At 43.8% G+C, this 17793-nt stretch overlaps 1 protein-coding gene across 4 annotated transcripts in view; it reads left to right on the forward strand.

Annotated features, from left to right (window-relative positions):
- The window catches only part of ZNF536 (zinc finger protein 536), a 495063-nt gene that overhangs the window by 184648 nt on the left and 292622 nt on the right, over positions 1-17793 (forward strand). The gene's annotated exons all lie outside the window — the stretch shown is intronic.

Below are 17793 nucleotides of genomic sequence, written 5' to 3' on the forward strand. Positions count from 1 at the left end.
CAAAAGAGAACATCATATAATGATCTGATTTGGAAAATGGGATGGTTCCAATAGCCAACTCTAGCTAAACTTGCCTTCTAGTTAATTTTTCTTTAAATTATACATTTAACCATCTATGTCTCTCTATATAGTAGACCTGTATTAGTTTGAGATTTTGACTATACATATCAACCAGTCTAATGAAAAAAAATTCCTTGCAGATTCAGTTCAGTTTCTTGTTTGGCTTGGAAAACAGAACTTGTTTCCATTAATGATTCATAAAAATCCTACCACTAGGAAAGCTAAGCCATATGCAGCCTTTGAAGGTAATAAGAATACTCACCCTGTTGATCCTCATGTCACCAGCATTGTTGATGCTTTGATGGTTAAAGTCTTACTTCTTCTTCGAGTGGTCCCCGTGGGTGCTCCACAGTAGGTGTCGGGCTCGCCCCGGCGCCGCAGCTTGGAAAATGTTCAGCAGTCTCTGTCGGGTCGCGCATGCGCCGATGCGCGTCGGCTCTTCGCGCGCTTACGGTCACGTGTGCGATCCGGTCCCCGCCAGTTCCTTCTCAACCACCAACAGCTGCAGACGGAATCCTCTCCGGCTCCAATGCCTGAGACAGATAAGTCTTATTTTTTCTGGTGTTAATAGTTTTTAACAGTTCATAGTTAGCAGTCCTATAGTTATTATAGTTAGTTACTCTGTTAAAAGTTGTTAAAAGTTAAAGACTATCTTAAAACCGCAGCGGCCGCCTCTGGGCGGGCCCGCTGCTTTTGTTTGTCGGCCTTCAAAGGCCAACGGTTATTAACATCACCTAACATACTGTTAAGTGTGCTATTAGCACCTAAGGACTCAGAATTAAGCTTTAACAATGCATCCCCCAGCTTAAGAAGTGTGAATCTTGCCGAAGGCCATGCCTGCTTCGGATGGCCATAGCGGATGCATACAGTGCCTTGGGGAGACGCACGTTCCCCAGAAGTGCTCCCATTGTTCCAAGTTGACTAATAGAGCTACAAAAGATAGAGAAATGAGGCTGAACATGCTGTTAGTTGACAAAGCACTTCAGCCTGCCTCATCGAAGGCAACGCATCCGGCAGGCTCTTCAGGACCGCACAAGAGGAAGTCTGCCTCTTTGACCTCCTCTGCGCAGAAGAAAAGAAGAGCCTCGCCTACTCAATCCCTGCCCCTTACTGTTGGGAGCGGGACGAGTGTAACAGAGGGCCCGCGAAGAGCCTCGCCTACTCGATCCCTGCCCCTTACTGTTGGGAGCGGGACGAGTGTAGCAAAGGGCCCGCGCACGCTGGCTTCCTCCACTGGTAAAGCCGCGGTGCATGCAACCACTCAAGGCCCTGCAGTTACTGGGGAGACGGCAACGAGAGCCGTGCGGGCACTAATCAGTTCGGCACCGGCTACTGTGGCCGAGGACATCGGCACCGAGGATGACGGCACTGAACACGGCGGCACCGGGATCCACGGCACCGGGATCGACGGCACCGGCGACAACGGCACCAGGATCAACGGCACCGGCGACAACAGCACTGACAACAACGGCACTGGGAGCAGTGGAAATCAGCATGACACCTGCTCCGGTACCAAGGTCACCAATAGGACCACCCGAGAGGGTAAAGGCTAAAACGAAGACCAGGCACCGCAGCCCCTCTCCTGAGGTAATTGCGCTGCCTCTGTCACCACGATCACAACCGGAGATTCGACAGGCAGCAACACCTTCAGCCTGCCACAGACGTCCTTCTCCTTTTCTTCGGAGCCCATCACAGGGATCTGCACGTTTTTCTCCAGCACCTAGCAGAGATCCCTATGAGTCTTCTCACAGAGGCTCTCCTCTTACGTCGGTATCATCTCAGAGGTCTCGACATTCCAGGCACCACCCTTACATCCTTGGGTCATGGTCCAGGTCTCCATCGCCGGGCCCCTGTCCCTGTTGCTACGACTGCCATCATTATGCGGGGCGTCATCATAGGAGGTCGACGTCTCACTATGGATCCCCGTCGACCACTCCTCAATGCCACAGTGTTCTGCTTCCACCTGGGGGAACACCACGGGTTCCCAAATCAGAGGCTGGGTCTAAAGACATTGAACCCCACCTCGAAATTCCACAAAGGCAATCACATCAATACGGCCAGGATCCAGAGGAATTGGAGGAGAGATACCATAGTGATGCCTCCTCATCCTCGCCAGACGAGGCCATGGTCCTTGGAGACATTTCTCCCCCAGATGATCTGAACCAGTTCCAGGAGCTGTTCAAACGGGTAGCTCAATCCCAAGATATTCAAGTGGTGGAGGTGCAGGAGAAACACCACAGACTCCTTAAAAACCTCAGGCCTCCATCTTCTTCTAAAATTGCTATTCCTCTGGACGATGCAATCATGGAGGCAGCCACTAATATATGGCAGACCCCAGCATCCGCTCCTCCTAACAACAAAAGAGCGGACAAAATGTACTTCATCCCTGCGAAAGGGATGGAATTTCTATTTAGTCATCCACAGTCAAACTCACTAGTGGTTGAATCGTCCCAACACAGGTCCAAATCGTCCCAGTACAAATCTGGGGGATTGGACAAGGACATAAAGAAGCTGGATCTTCTGGGTAGAAAAGCCTACCCCTCCTCTACTCTGTTGCTCCGCATGGCCAACTATGCCGCTCATTTGTCGAATCACAATTTTGACAAGTATTCCAAGCTTACTGCCCTCATGGACTTCCTTCCAGAGGAAAAAAGGCCAATTCTTAAGGCAATTGTGCAAGAGGGCTATGCGGCTTCTCGAACAGGCGTGCAGATTGCATTGGATGTGGCGGACACAGCGGCCCGCGCCGTGGCCACTGCAGTGGTAATGCGGAGAGAGTCATGGCTTCACACATCCGGCATTCCAAAGCAGTTACAGGTCAAAATTGCAGACCTCCCCTTCAACAAAATAAAATTGTTTGCTGAATCGTCCGACTCAGTCCTACACTCCAGCAAAGATTCCAGAGCGACACTTTGGACTCTGGGGATATATACCCCACCGTCCAGAAGGAAGAAATTTTATCCTCAGCAACGCCGTTATGGTTACCAACAGCAACGTACCCAATTTCAACGGGGGTATGATCAGGGACGTCATCAACAAACACATTATAAGGGCCCTAGGCGCCGGCCTCAGCAGGGCAGCGCCTCCGCAGGGCAAAGTGCAAGACAGCAAGTTTGACGGATATGTCGAGGGCCGCGAAGCCAAGACCGTACCTCAGTGCCAATCTCAGTACATGTTCCATCACTGACTCAAGCCATTTTACCCACAATGGAAAAGCATCATGTCAGACAAGTGGGTATTGGAGATCGTAAACACGGGATACACGATCCCCTTCCAGTCTTTACCTCCACCAAATCCTCCCACCGCACCCATGCTCAGAGACCCCTCCCACCTACCGGAATTAAGGCGGGAGGTGGACCACCTCCTATTCATAGGGGCGGTGGAGAGAGTACCGGAACAATTTCAAGGCAAAGGGTTCTACTCCAGGTATTTCCTGACGGAGCAGAAGACAGGAGGGTGGAGACCCATTTTGGATCTACGCGCACTGAACCAGTACCTACGCAAGCAGCGCTTCAAAATGACGATGGCTTCAATAATCATGGCACTTGACCATGGCGATTGGTTTGCAGCCCTCAACTTACAGGATGCGTATTTTCATATCGCAATTCATCCAGCCCACAGGCGTTTTCCTCCGGTTCCTTGTGGGTATGGATCATTTCCAGTACAGAGTCCTCCCATTCGGACTCTCTTCAGCACCCAGAGTCGTCACCAAGACCTTAGCGGTGGTGTCAGCATACCTACACAGACAGGGAGTTTTCATTTTCCCGTACCTGGATGATTGCCTGCTAAAGGGAACTTCCCGGGAGGAGATATTACGGATGATACACATCACCACAAACACATTTACCTCACTGGGCCTCATCATCAATTTCTCAAAATCAAAGACCGACCCCACGCAAAATATAGAGTTTATAGGGGCTCCGATAGACTCAGTCACGTCAAGGGTGTATTCACCCGAGGCTTGTTTTCGTGCCATCGAATCTCTCGTACAACTACTAACGTACAGCCCACTGTTACAGTTCTCACGTGATTACAACTGTTGGGGCATATGGCAAACACCACGTTTGTGGTGCAAAATGCCAGGCTGCATATGCGAGGATTGCAGCATTGGTTGGCAACCGTATACAAACCCTCAATCCACACCGTCCACAGGAGGGTGTCACTTACAACAGAGGCACAAAGCTCGCTAACATGGTGGGGAAACCCCAAGAATCTCCTAACAGGGGTGCCCTTCTGCCAACCGCAAATTACTGTGTTCATTACAACAGATGCCTCCCATATGGGATGGCGGGGGGCTCACATGGACAACAAAACCACTCAAGGATTATGGTCCTCCGCGGACAAGACACTGCACATAAACATATTAGAGCTCAGGGCAGTGTTCAATGCGTGCAGGCATTTTCACAATTATCTGCGCGGAAAAATAGTCGGCATGAATACCGACAACACCACCACCATGTTTTATATAAACCGATAGGGGGGAGCCAGGTCTCGTACGCTTTGCGCGGAGGCGGTCCGGCTCTGGAACTGGTGCATCGCCAACGATATAACCCTAAAGGCTTCATACCTACCGGGGGTCCACAAGGTCAAGGCGGACCAGCTCAGCAGACACTTTGCGCCCACTCACGAGTGGCAGATCCATCCAGACCTACTCTACCAAGTGTTCCGCAGATGGGGTTTTCCCCAAATTGACTTGTTCGTCACCCGAGAAAACAAGAAATGTCCCCAATACTGCTCCAGAGCGGGCATGGGACACGGGTCTTTGGGGGACGCCTTCATGATCCCATGGAAGGGCCCTCTACTTTATGCATTCCCTCCCACGACACTTATACACAAGGTCTTGGAGAAGACCAGAAGGGAGAAAGCACTCATGATACTCATAGTCCCAACCTGGGACCGACAACAGTGGTTCCCATTGCTCTTGTGCATGGCTCAACATCAGCCGTTTCCCCTATCAACAGTACCGGACATTCTCTCTCAGGCTCAGGGGTGAATACTGCACCCGCACCTGAAGAGACTTCGGCTACAAGCATGGCTAATCCATGGCTAAGCGCCTTAGAGACTACATGCTCAGAGGGAGTACAACAAATCCTTGAATATAGTCGGAGAACTTCCACCAGAAAGACTTATCAGCACAAATGGTCGCGTTTTTCTGATTGATGTTCCTCCAGGCAACTAATACCCCAGGACGCCACCATACCTACGATTCTGGATTATTTGCTACAACTCAAACAAAACGGACTTTCGCTATCCTCTATAAAGGTGCATCTGGCGGCTATATCAGTGTTTCAGCATGAAGAGGATGGATCAACCACATTTGCCCATCCTGTTGTCTCGCGTTTCCTAAAGGGGTTGGTGAACCTGTACCCCCCTCGGAAACCAATACTGCCATCATGCAGTTTAGACCTAGTTCTACATACCCTCTCGGGACCGCCCTTTGAACCATTGGCTACGGTCCCCCTCCGACTACTTACCATTAAAACGGCTTTCCTCCTGGCAATCACGTCAGCTCGCAGAGTGAGTGAGCTCGCGGCCATTATGTCCACACCACCCTGCACGATCTTCCCAAAAGAAGCGGTGGTCTTACAATTACACCCAACCTTCGTTCCGAAGGTCTCTTCAGATTTTCATATCAACGAACCAACTGTGCTGCCCTCGTTCTATCCTAAGCCTCGCAACTCAAATGAAGAGGCACGGTTGCACTTACTTGACGTAAGAAGGGCACTGGCCTTCTACATCGATAGAACTAAACCTTCCGGAAAACGGGCAGACTCCTGGTGTCCATTGCATCCAGGTCAAAAGGAGAAGCGCTATCTTCGCAGAGGATTTCAAATCACATTGTGTCTTGCATAAGACTGTGTTACGAGAGTTGCAAGACTCCTCTGCCAGTTCCGCCAAGGGCCCACTCTACAAGGGCGATGGCGGCATCAACGGCCTTCTTCAAAGGCATCACGCTGAGAGATATCTGCAGAGCGGCGATGTGGTCTTCCTATGACACCTTCGCCAAGCACTACGCCATGCACAGGATGCTTGATGAGGATACACGCCTGTCGACAGCAGTCCTTTCACGGGCAAGCTGCGCATAAATCGGGTACCCACCTCCTTTTTCGGGGGGGTTACTGCTGGGTAGTCACCTACTGTGGAGCACCCACGGGGACCACTCGAAGAAGAAAGAGAAGTTACTCACCTGTGTAGTAACGATGGTTCTTCGAGATGTGTCCCCGTGGGTGCTCCACTACCCACCCGTTCCTCCCCACTTAGGAGCTCTGTTTGTGTGTTTTCAAGGGCGTCCGGAGTGGTTGATCAGGAACTGGCGGGGACCGGATCGCGCACGTGACCGTAAGCGCGCGAAGAGCCGACGCGCATCGGCGCATACGTGACCCGACGGAGACTGCAGAACATTTTCCGAGCTGCGGCGCCAGGGCGAGCCCGACACCTACTGTGGAGCACCCACGGGGACACATCTCGAAGAACCATTGTTACTACACAGGTGAGTAACTTCTCTTTCAGCAAGGAACTTAAGCACATGCTGAACTTTAAGCACTAATATAGTCCCATTGATTTTCCTAGGTAAATACATTGTTAAAATTGCAACATTAAAATCAGGAAATACAAAAGTTAAAGTTCCAAAAGCAACATTAATGTTGCCATTTTGTACATCCCCAAGTACTTATGCTGTTTGATCATAGATGTTTACTGGGTATTTAACCATTACCACTGGGACAAACAACTTCTGTCTCTGCTCTTTGCTGTATGGGAAGTCTTTGAAATGGATCTCACTTCTTGAGTCACATTTTGGGGGGTATTCCTTAGGAATTCTTGCATCGGTCCCCAGAGGGGAAAATACAGTTCATGGTAAGCATAAGCCCTGTGAGACATGAAAATCTGTAGGTTCATTTGATGGGAGATTCTAAGGAATGAGCAGCAGGTGCAGGACATGAAAAACTGTAGGTACATTTGTTGGGAGATTCTAAGAAATGAGCAGCAGGTGCAGGGATGTTGCTATAAACACGGAGCCCATAGAAATTTGAATTGGAACTTTACAGAGCAATAGCAAAAATATGCACTTTTTCATTTAAATCAATGTAGTCACTCTTGTGTTTGAAATTGTTTTTATAAGGACAGATATATTAGGCCTCCTAGACATTCTTATTGAGGTTTATGGGTGTGTTTTGCAGACTTCTGGAGCTGTCTCAACTTTCCCTTATAATTTTCCTTCATTAAGGAAACACACTGACTGCAGACTGGGTTATAAAATAAATGTGTTTTATGTTCATCTTGCAGGTATGTTTCTTTTCATTATTGTTAGGGTGACCATGTCTCCCTCTGGCCAAATATGGGACGTGGGGGAATGATGCCATCCCAGCTGAAATGAGATGGATGGTCACCCTTTGTCAGAGTCAGGTGGTGGAGGCCCTTTGGGGGCTGCCACCCTGCTGCCTGTGCGGGGTGGGGGATGTGCTTGCTGGCTGAATGACTTGGGGCACCAGGAACAGGGTTGCGTTTCTGCCAGTGAAGCTCCTGGCTTCCCCCAGCCACAGGGAGCCGAGAATCAGTGGCAGCTGCATCAGTCTGGCTCCAGGCTCCCCCAGCTGGGGGAAGCCAGGTGGCAGCCACACCGGTCCAGCTCTCATCTCCCCTCAGCCAGGGGAAGCTGGTTGGCAGCCGCACTGCCACGCTGGTCTGGCTCTAGGCTCCCCCAGTTGTGGAGGAGCCAGGAACAGGAGGCAGCCACTGGGGGAAAATGCAGAATATGGGACGATTAACCCCCTGGGCGAAATAAAATGGGTTGCCAGGATGGCGCCCGAAATAGATGGCTGCCCCACCCAAAACGGGAAGGATGGTCACCTTAGTGATTGTATAATTTGTGACTTGAAGTTTCTCTCTATATGCAAACAGTTATAGCTGAACAAAAGTATTTGGCAAATTCAATGTGAATAGAATCATAGAACACTAGAATGGGAAGGGACCTTGAAAGGTCATCGAGTCCAGTCCCCTGCCCTTAAGACAGAACCAAGCACCTTCGAAAGAAGTTTTTACAGAAGATCTCTTCTTTTGAAGGATCACTATAGTGTAGACACAGCCTTTGGGATTGAGTTAAGATACATTGTTTCAGTAATTTGAAAATGTTTCATATCAATGTTGATTTTTGTGCATTATTAATACTTGAAAATTTTAAATTTTTTTAGAAAATATCAAAATAAGTTTCAGATTTTTAATTTTTTGAATGGGAAATTAATTGAATCTTCTCCCACAAACAATTTGGTTTCAGTGCATTATGTATTTTCAATGAAAAAAATGTTTGTTTGAAAATTTGCCGACCTTCTCTACTTTTGGATTGTAGTGAACAGGATGAAGTTTCCTCCACACACATTGTACATGGATTGATAATTGATGTTGGTACCTTAACCATTAATTCCAGCAGCTGTCAGTGGAGATAACTAAAAGCTTCCAAACTATTTCTCAGTGGGTCATTACCTCCTCATTAAACATTTGGGCTATGTCTACACTGTAAATGTCTGTTCATAGGAACTTTTGTGACACCTGCTCTTTCCCAGCCAAGCTAGGTATTTGAAAACACATATCTTAATACAGATCTCTCTCTCTCTCTCTCTCTCTCTCTTTCTAACGATACACTTTAATTAGCTAATTCATTGTAACAGAAAGCTACAAGCAACTACCACAGTGGAATCCGGTGTCTTTTTTTTTTTTTATTTTAAGATAAGGCACTGGTTTGGAGCAAGATTGTGCACAATATATGTGTTCAAAAATGACGTTGCAGTACAAGAAGACAGGTGTGCCTACAGTTGAAAATAAATTTTATTTATGCCTAGCACGTTGAAGAAGCTGTTCAGAAATAGTTTGTTCATCCTTCTGTAAATGTCGCCTCATGGACAGCTAGATCTTTGATTTATCTGCTGCACACATGCTACTGTCCACGGCCAGTTTTAATGTACACCCAACTTTCCCAGAAATGTTTCACATTTTGCTTTTGTACGTTTCTAGCCTTTTTCTTGGGCCTTACCTGTTTTCTCTTTTGTCGGGACTTCCATTTGGATTTTCATTGCTTCTCCTTATACTTCCCATTTCCCATCACCCATATGTTATTTTATCTATTCAAAAGTTCAAGTAGCTAAAACACTAATTTTTTGTAGGATGGAGGGGATAGTCACATTTTGTCACTTCCATGGCATTTATGCAAGAAATTAGGGCAGTGTGATCCTCATCAGAATACAATCCTTGGCAAAAAGTGTCTCCTTTTTACATAAAAGTCTGTATTTACATTGTTCCCTTAACTTGATATGAGACACAAATTGCATATAGGCTGTTTTGGGATTTAGTGTTGTCCACACAGCACCATATTTCGAAATACAGCACTATTTTGAGGCATCCCTTGTACCTTCCGCAACAAGGGGCAGAGGGTGGCTAAAGCTGCATGCCTGGTATTTCGAAAACTATTTTAAAATACTGGGAACATTTCCGAGATGTGGAATTACAATTTTGGGATACCCAGGTATCCCAAAATAGCTCTGCAGTGTAAGCATAGACAAAGATGCCAAGAAAGAGTTAGATAGTATTTCTTGGGAGGATAGGAATCTCTCATTTTTTTTCAGACTGAGCACCAGATTTGACCAGAATTTCAGAAAACCTTTTTCTTGACTCCTAGCAAGAATATAATTTCTTCTTCCTGCATCGCTGAGCAGTGTGATGGTCTAACTAACAACATCTGCCTTCCAGATATAGGAGATGATGATCTTGTATTGAAAGCACAACTTTAGGAATCAGGCGATCTAGGGTGTATTCCTTGCATTGTTCCAGATTTCCTTGTGTTCCTCCATAAGTTGTTGGGTGAACATTTTCAGAAGTGACTACTATTCTATCTGTGATTTAGTTTTTGGATGCTCAGCTCAAGGCTCCTTAAGTTGGCCCAAAAGTTGGATACACTATCAGTTTTACAGATGCTACCTATAACATTGGAATTAATCAGTTTCCATGTCTGAAAAATGGGGATAATACCAGTTACCTACTGTGTGTATGTCACAGGACCATTGAAGTAATAAATTCATTAATACTTATACAGAGTGTTGAGATGCTCAGGTAGAAGGTGTTATTAAAGAATGAAGTCTTATCTGTCTTTTCTGTGCTTAAATAGAATATGTTAAACACCATCATTAACTATTCATATCCAAACTTTTCGTAAAGAGGACTCTTGGTTAGGAAAGGAGCCTGAATTAATTCCTTGGAAAAAAATCACCAAGATGAAAAATAATATTTTAGTTTCTTGACAATGAGCCAAGAGTCACCTGTGCTGTTGATAGGTTATAGTCTTATGTTAGAGGAAGGCTTTGGATAAAGAGTAGTCAATGGGAGCTTTAACTGGAAAATGATTGCAGCATATGACCCCCTGGGATCGTTGCACTTTTGTACATGTGGAGGGCTCTTGAGAGTGGGAAATCTGCAGGAATGGTCATGGAGGTGAGTCAAGGTCACAGTACCCACCACTGCCTTCTTCTAGGGAGATTTGTAGAGGACCACACTACAACACAAAGCAGGCGGTATGGTTAGGCAGCCACTGACACCAAAGATTCAGCGCATCCCTCAGTAGTCTGCATACTTAGGATTTTGTGGGGCTTCTGTGTATGCTTAAAAATGCTCTTGCTAGTGTAAACTATAAGTGGAGGCCATGATGAGAATGTTTCCTGCCCTCATGTGGTGCAGACTCCCCTTAGGAAAGCAGAAAGTCCTGATAGAATGGGGAGGAGCAGATTTTACCTCCATATCCAAGCAACCCAGAATCCTGTCCACAGCCTTTCACTTCTGTAGAATAAGGAAGTTACTGTATACTTTGTTTTATTATATTTTTCCCTCTTGGTATTCTGAGTATTCATCTTCATCTTCCTTATTTATTTAAATGTTAGTTGGCCCTTGTTAATTCAGTTTTCTGTGCTGAAAGCCAAGGTCAACAATGAGACCGTCTATGTTAGCTCTTAGCATGATTACATGGTACTGAACCACTTCTTGGAGAAAAGTAACAAGAAACCTCTTCCCTGTTTTAAAGTAGGAAAAGAGTTGGAAAAAAGGTGGGTTAGAGAGAGAGTGTCAAGCATGCATGCTTTGTCTTCAAGGGTAAATGATTAAAAGGGACTGGTAGAGGATTTTTAAATCAAAATGTCATTGACTCCTTAGAGATAGACATTTGTGGTCGTATGGTTAGGTCTAAAAAGAGCACCACTGTTTTTGTACTTAGAGAGGTTGGGAGTACTAACAGGGGAACTGAAGAATACTTTACCTTTCACATGTGTTCCTTTTGTGCAGTGCTTAAAGCTGCTGCTTTTGGTTGTAGTCTCAGTAGCAATAACTTTTGAGAACTCCCATCCCTTTGCCAGGCATGGCCATTTTACGAGATAAAAGTAGGATTTTTATAAAACAGATTCTGTACCATGGGGCAAAACCGTAAGCAAACAAAGCTACCATAACACTTTAAATTGTAATCAAATATGTTTTGCTGTTTGCATTCAAAGAGGTGGAAAGGTAACTTGACAAGATGAAAGAGCGAACCATATTTGTGTTCCTCCCCCAGGTCTCCCTGGTAACAGGTACAGAGTTTTAGCGAAGACTTCAAGGCAAAAAGAAAAAAGCATAGAATATACTGTTATGGTGTTATTTTTGTCTTTCATTTTTATGACAACTTATTTGTACTTAAAGGAATCTTTCCAGAGAGTTAAGAAGCATCATTAAATAAAGACTGTGAAATGTGCAATATGGCTTATTTATTTAAATGTTAATTGGTCCAACGAACACTTCTAATTAGCTCTATATTTGCTTAGCAAAAAGTTTTACAAATTCCAATTGTGAAAAGCAGCTATTTTGAGCTGGTAAGCATGTTGCAGAATCAGCTATGATTTTTCTATAGTTCTCAGCCCTTGAAGGCACAATTTAATTTTTCATGTATGCATACTAGCAACGGTAAACACTTGCGAGTGTAAAGAACCTTCTTTAATTAGCTGCACAACAATTAAAGGATTCACAAACTAAATTGAACCCTGTCTCTGTGCTTACTAGCTGAATTCTACCACCTGTCACAACAGCACTTTGTTCAATCTGTTATGCAAAATCATTATAGCAATATAGCTGAGGAAAAAAAAAAGAGAAAACAGCAATTATTTCTTACTTTTCTCTTGAATGGGTTATTTTGGGTTATACTGATGTCAGGTTCATTGAAGCTAACCTTTTGAAATCTGTAACAGCATAATACTTATATGGCAGGCTTAGAATAGCTACAAGAATATTTAGTTTTACCCTTTTAAGAGCAAGTGAGGCATATCCTTAAAGTATGATACTTTCTCTGATCATTTGGAAAACAAAAAAACAAACAAACAAAAAACCCAACTGTGCGAACTCTTGAAGCAGCCTGTTATTTTTCTTCTTCAGACAAACAAATGACAAACATCTAATAGTACAGCATACTCTTTTATTATTAACGCTTGTAAACTAATGTAGAAACTAGTTTTAAAAACACCCCTGAAAAGCAGCAGCTTCTTAAGTTGTGGAGAGTTGTGCCATCCAATTCCTTGCTCACAGTTCTAATGTTCCTGTTTGTTCATTATCACTTACAAATCTTTAACATGGCTTGAAAATTAAACCTGCAGACACTAGGAGTTTTTTAAATGGAGCTAAGTTTATTTCCTCTGCTGGCAAGTGGTTGGAAACAAAGGGAGATGTTTTACATGCTTACAATGCTCGGCTTGGTTACTTTTCTATTCAAGTGAAGTTTTCCTGAGTGCAAAGAGGATCACAAAGCTTGAGACACCCGTTCAGCCCCCCCTTGATTTCTTCTGGCTGAGCTCAGGTGCAGTGCCTCTTTAGGTAACTTTTTCCATGCATGGAGTAGTCTATGTTGAGCCCCGATAAGCCTGGTGAGTCTAGGTGAGCCTCAGATTTCTTTGTAGGAAAGCAGAGGGCTAATGACTGTTTTAGCTGCTGTGGAGGAACATCACTGTAGCACTCTGGCCTGTCTGTCAGCTAGGGTAGCCATTAGAGTTATCTGGTGTCACTTATTTAGTTCAGGGAGAGGTGAACTTCACCCATTTCTCAGCAGTATATATTTTATTCAAGTGGAAGTCCCAGTGAATGCAGCGGGCTGTTTCGGTTTCGTATGGAGCACAAGTCTGGGTTGTTAGTGAAGTAAGAAATATAAATATTTGTTCCTACACATGGAGTCTCTCTAGTCTGGCACTCTTGTCCCACAAAATCCATAATCCGACATGACTTTAATTAGCCAAATGACCATTTATCATGGTTGTGGCTAAGTTTTCTGTGGACCCATAAAGTTTGTTTACAGCTGCCCATCCTGGCTCTCAGTGTTCTGTGCTGTTATTTAGCTGTAATTTACTCCTAAATGTCTTCTAAGAGCCCAGTAAGCAGTGGAAGTGTTGGTAATGTGCTAGAAAATATTGACCTCCCATAGTCCAGCAAATTCTGTCATTTGGTACCAGTCAGGTCCCAAGAGTGCCAGATTAAAGAGTTTCAACCTGTACTTCACTATGAAAGCTGGTGAGAATATTGACATCTATGTAGGCTTTCATCTGGAAGACATTTTGTACACACATTCACCCTAACCCGATGAGCTGAAAGTCTGTGGGGGCAGGGTTGCTGACAGTTTTCTGAAATTGTATCAAAAGCATATTGTTAACCAATGTGACAAGCTAAACGAGTCCGCTGTTGGATAAAGGATATGTGATATGGGTATTTTGTAAGCTGGAGTTATAAATGAATAACTATGTTCATTCAAAGTGCCTACATTTTTCAGTATTATAATGTTTTAAATATATGCCCCTCTACATCATTTAGTGAAAATGTGGGATAAGTACAAAGAAGCCTTTTGAAAATATAAAATGCTTTCCATAAAAATGCCATGAGGAAAATAAAGCCCAAAGGTCTAAAGTTGAGAAAGAATGTGTTTTTATATTTCTCTCAGTTGAAAGCTGGAAGGAAGGCTCTTACTTTGTCTAAACAAGACTAGGATACATAGATTTCAATTCTGCATTGAGAAATGAGAAACTAGAACTTACTAAATATGTCCTGTTCATGCTTCTTCAGTTCAAATCAAAATATCTGGGCTGTGCAGGATTAAGAAATGCCATTAATTGTGGATAAACTTACATTTAATTAAAAAGGAGGTTCAATAATACTCAATATATGCACCAATACAGATAAGGAAAAGAGAAATCTTATGCTAGAAACAGTATACTTCTTGCTCAGGTGAATTCTCAGTGAAATAAGTGAGGAGTTTTAGAAATAATGCAATGAAATAAGTGAGGAGTTTTAGAAATAATGCAATGTTATCTTAAGGTTCTCGTCAGACATCTCAGGAGCAGAATTTTGCAAAGGAAATGAAGCTTCTCAATACAAATTTCTTCAAAGGCCTTTGAGATTTTGAGCATGTCCAGTGACTTTCTAGGGTTGAAATCACTCTAGCCTTGCAGTTTTCATAACGTTATGCAATAAAACCAGCTCAACTAATTTTTCCTTTGAAAATTTGGAGCAAAATTCCAGGGTTAAATGAGTGCTTTAAACTAAAACTTCAGGAAGATTTACAGAAATGGGAGAAAATGAACTCAAGTTACTGAGCTGTGCATTTCTCTGTTCAAAAGCCCCTGAAGTTTCCTCAGTGAAAGTAGTTTAAGGCTTAGCTGCATGTTATTTTCAAAGCTATTATAGATGGTTACTGTATTTTAATCTGTGTTTTTGGGATCAGAGCTCCTTAATGCCTCCTTGTGGGGATGGATAGCTCAGTAGTTTGAGCCCTGGTTTGCTAAACCCACTGTTGTGTGTTCAGTCCTTGAAGAAGCCATTTGGGGGCTAGGGTAAATAGATTTTAAAAATGAAAAAGTCTGTCAGGGATGTTGCTTGGTCATGTCAAGGCGGTAGGGGGCTAGACTTGATGACCTCTTGAGGTCCCTTCCAGTTCTATGAGATCTCTCTCTCTCTCTCTCTCTATAACCTCTTATAAGCCATGGCCCCTAGTAATGCTGTCAGTTGTGCTAAAGGATTTGGCCAGAACCGTGCTGGAGTTGGCTGCTAAGAATGCATTCCTCTTAGCAGAGTCTTTCTTTCCATTCATTTTGCAACCATAATTGAATCTGCTAGTGTCTGTCATCCTGTGACTGCATTTATCATACTTAATGTGTCGGTCTTGTTGCCACTCACCTATCAACCATGAATGAGAGAAGCCCAGAATAGTGTAATTACAAAAAAAAGGAGAGAAAAAGTAAAGGCGTATGATCTCAGGGATATCTTGTTAGGTTCCTGGGGCTCATAACAAATCTAAATTTAACCAGATTATTTTACCATAATATTTACTCGTATTTTACTTTACATAGGAACCACGTAGTCATTCTGTTTCCTCTGCTCGATCCTTCAATAGAAGTATAGGGGCAAATTCATTCCTCACAAGTTTAACCTTACCTCAGTGGACTGCCACAGGTGTAATCAAAGGCTGATTTTTGACCCTCTCTTGTGATTTGGTGATATCGAAATAATTTCCTTCTCTGTAGGTTATTGAAAAGGGAAGTCAGAAATATTACAAGGCAAAATAATCTGAAGTGGGTTAGAAATAATCTCAAAATCAGTGAGAGGAATAAAGAAAATATTCCCCAGGTCAATTGGATTTGAAAAAAAGTTCATATTCAGTATTGTCTTCCCGCTCAAGAATCCATTGAAAGGAATAGAGCAGGCTGAACCTCTCTAGTCCAGCCCCTGAGGACCTGACCAGTGCTGAACCACAGAATTTGCTGAATTACGATGGGTCAATATTGTCTAGCAGCATTACCGACACTTCCACTGCTTACGGGGTTTAAGAAGACATTTAGGACTAAATTAGAGCTAAATAACATCACAGAACACTGAGAGCCAGGACTGGTGGTTGTAAACAAACTTCATAGTGCAGCAGGAAACTTGGCCACACTCATGATAAATGGACATCCAGCTAACTAAAATCAGGTTAGATCATGGATGTTGCTAGACCAGAAAATGCTGAGTAGAGAGGTTCATTCTGTATAAATGGCAGCAATGTTGACTGACTGTATTTTTGTTTCTCTAGTAGGGTAATTTGGAAAGTGTGAAGCATATTGTATTAAAATTCTCTGACCGCTGGCTAGATATAATTATAGCTGTTGCAGATCAAGCCCTGTATGTCTTTGCTGTGTACTGCAAACTGCTAACCACACATTTGTAAGACTATACCACTTATCTCAACGTGAAAGTGTAACAGGAAGTATTAGTGGCTCCTAAAGTTATCAGCTCTACTGTTGTGTTTGTGAGGGTGATCAATTAATAAAATTAAATGACAACAGCAGTAATATATAGTGTCACTAGAGGTATACGCAGACCAGAAGACCAAACTGTAACAGAGATTTGTATTTTCCAGTGTTCCATTTTTCTAGTGTGACAGTCAAGTATAACTTTGCTGTCTGTTGCTAATAATGTTACTATAAATTATGGTTGAGATTCTCCCCTCCATTTCTTTCTCCACTGAACTTTGCAAGGAATTTGCTGAGTTCTGTATTCTGACCAGTCAAAAAAAAACAGGGCTCCGCTGCTGCCACCAGCCCATGTGCTTTATCGTCCTTTGATCCACCTGCACTCCAGCAACCCTGGCTCTTCATGTCCCTCTTCCCTGGCCTTGCACCTTTTCTGAAATGGCTGCAGACCTCTGTGTACTCCTCACTGGGATTCCCTTTCCTGCTCAGGGTTTTTAACAATTTTTTTTTTTATTAATTATCAGTAAAATAAATGCCAGTAACTGGAAACAGAGAACATGTAGATCAGTTGTAGGGACCACTATATGCCTGTCCAGAAGACACACCTAAATTGTAGTTTCTCTTATTGTCATAACCATGACTCCCTTTTGAAGAAGGGTGGGAAGGAAAAATGTGGGGGGAGGGGAAGGAGAGGTAGGATAAACTAAGTCTATGTCTACACAGCAGCCTAAATGTGAAATAAGCTACACAAGCTGCGCTATGCAAATTGCTTGTCCTATTACTAGTTTATTTCAAAATAGGCTATTTTGACATTTGGCGCTGTCTAAACAATGTCAAACGTCGAAATAATGTGCCAACCGAAGCATCCCTTACTCCTGCAACAAGGAGTACAGGGAAGCCAAAATTGCATGCCCATTATCTCAAAAACTGTTTTTAAATGACAGGAGCATGTCAAAGACACAATGTAGCTATTTTGGGATACCTGTGCAACCCCAAAATAGCTCTGCGGTGTTGACATAGCGCAAGAGACTGGCAACTATGAAAGACTGAACAATGTTTTTAATTATCAAAATTCTATGCCGGTAGGATCAGCACATGTTGAAAAATGTAGTGTTTTCAGCAGCCGTTTAGGTCTGGTGGAAGACAGATTTCCAGCTTTCTGAATTGAGCAGTGGAAGTCAGGAGGCTGGGAGTCTATCTGTGGCCCTGACACAGACCACGTAATGTCTGTCTACGTCAAATGCAGTGTGTGGAGTGTTCAGAATGGGCTAGGGGAATGCGCTAGTAGATGTGCTTTGAAAACTGGAGTGTTTGCAAGGCTACAGTAAGAGTTTTGAAAACTTAGCTCCTGCTTTGCCTGCATAATTTTGCCTGTGCGCTTTGAAACTGAGTATGATTTCCACAGGGATTTTCAAGCATCATCCTTCACAAAGTTGTGGTGCTGTTGCTGTGCTCACCCTGTGCTAAAATT

The sequence above is a fragment of the Carettochelys insculpta genome, chromosome 14 (genome assembly GCF_033958435.1).
Source record: "Carettochelys insculpta isolate YL-2023 chromosome 14, ASM3395843v1, whole genome shotgun sequence".
NCBI classification, from domain to species: domain Eukaryota; kingdom Metazoa; phylum Chordata; order Testudines; family Carettochelyidae; genus Carettochelys; species Carettochelys insculpta.